Below are 2036 nucleotides of genomic sequence, written 5' to 3'. Positions count from 1 at the left end.
AACACTCACGCACTCATAAACTCATGGACACACACATACACCCAAACACACACACATACATACAGACAGACACGCACACAGACTAATACACACATATACAGACACAAACAAGCACTCACACACACAAACACAGATGCACATACACTCACACACACACACACACTGATACACACGCATCCCATACACACAAACATACTAAATCACACACTAACAGACACACAAATTATAATTAAGTTAATGTAAGTAAACTAAAGTAAAATAAAGTTGCATAGGTAAACTGTGCTAAGGTATGACAGGACAGTTTTGTCATGTGGAATTTGTGCCCTCTCATAGATGGAAGTGAAGATTGTGACAGGAAGTGATAGCAGCTGCAGCAAGCTGAGCTCCAAGTGTCAGGTCTTGAACGGCAATTGAAGTCCCTGGGGTTTCCCCAGCAGGCTGAGAACTACATGGAAGGCATGTTCAGGGAGATGGTCACACCACACATGAGCAGCATGACCACAGAGAGAAACTGCCTGCCCAACCAACAGTCCATGAAAACCAGGGGGTTCATTCAGAAATGCCCTGGGGACCCACACATGAAAGGGTTTGCTGTTTGGGATAACGGGGAGGGTGCTGGTTCCCCAGAAGAGTGCATTCAGATTCAAGTTCATGGCACCATGGGTGGCTCTGCTGTACAAGCAGGGAAGGTAGAAGAGGGAAGAGCAGTTTTGCTCGGGGATTTGGGAGTGTTTCTGCGGTGAAAGATGTGAGTCCAGGTTGGTGTGCTTCTGTGCCTACCTGGTGCCAGGGTCAAGGATATAGGACATTCTGAAGAGGGAGGGTGAACAGTCAGGGGTCAAGGTCAAACATTGTTCCAAATGACTTGGGTAGGAACGGGCGAGGTCCTGGAAACAGATTCAGGGATTCAGGCAGGAGATTGAAAGGCATGTTGCCTAAAACACTAATTTCTGGATAATTCCCAGTTCCATGTGCAATCAGGGAGTGGAGACAGACTGGAGGGGTCCAGGGTGTGGTTGAAAAGCTAGTGTAGGAGGGGCAAGTGTCAGATGTCTCAGGTATTTGGAACTGGCTCTGGGGAGCATGTGACCTGTAGAGGCCGAACTGTCTGTACCTGAGCAGGACTGGGTTGTAGGTTCTCACAGGGAAGATATGCTCACGCTGTGGGAAATGGTTTCATTGAGGTTGGCAGGGTGGTGGGAAACTTAGAGTGGATTCAGACAGGACAAGCTCAGAGCAGGCAGTAGGGGATTCCAGGTGCACACAGGGTAAGGGCAAGAAGAAAAATAGAGCGGTTGACAATCTCAAAAAAAAACCTTAATCCTGCAGAAGTCCCAGAGAAATATAGAAGGCACAGTGTTGGGCAAATAAAAAGGAAATCTCGGAAGAAAAAAAAGGACATCAGAAAATATTAGAGGGCAAAATCAAAGAAAATACAAAGGTGTTTATTCAGTGCATTAAGAGCAAGAGGAAGACTAAGACAAGGGTTGGGTCTATTAGCATGTTCATGGGAACTTGTGTGAGATGCAGAAGATGGGGCCAGGTTCTTAATGATTAGCCTTCACAAAGTAAGGGGATGTGTAGACAGTCTCATTAAACAGAAGGAGTGGGAAATCTGAAATACAATAAGCTGAATGTCAAGAGCAGTCTGGGAGGGACTGACCTTCCTCAAAGTGGACACATTTCCCCCCGGGCTGGCAGTATTGTATCCTGGCAGTTAAAGGAAGCCAGGGAGGAAATGGTAAATGCTCTGAGGATAGAACATAGAACATAGAACAATACAGCACAGAACAGGCCCTTCGGCCCACAGTGTTGTGCCGAACATTTGTCCTAGCTTAAGCACCCATCCATGTACCTATCCAATTGCCGCTTAAAGGTCACCAAAGATTCTGACTCTGCCACTCCCACAGGCAGCGCATTCCATGCCCCCACCACTCTCTGGGTAAAGAACCCACCCCTGACATCTCCCCTATACCTTCCACCCTTCACCTTAAATTTATGTCCCCTTGTAACACTCTATTGTACCCGGGGAAAAA

The 2036-nt window shown here is 47.0% G+C and overlaps 1 protein-coding gene across 2 annotated transcripts in view; it reads right to left on the bottom strand.

Moving 5' to 3' along the window:
• Positions 1–2036, bottom strand: part of LOC122552284 (hepatic lectin-like) — a 16515-nt gene that overhangs the window by 6455 nt on the left and 8024 nt on the right. The gene's annotated exons all lie outside the window — the stretch shown is intronic.

This window comes from Chiloscyllium plagiosum, chromosome 8 (assembly GCF_004010195.1).
Source record: "Chiloscyllium plagiosum isolate BGI_BamShark_2017 chromosome 8, ASM401019v2, whole genome shotgun sequence".
Classification (NCBI taxonomy): Eukaryota; Metazoa; Chordata; class Chondrichthyes; order Orectolobiformes; family Hemiscylliidae; genus Chiloscyllium; species Chiloscyllium plagiosum.
This window is presented reverse-complemented; position numbering and strand designations above follow the sequence as displayed.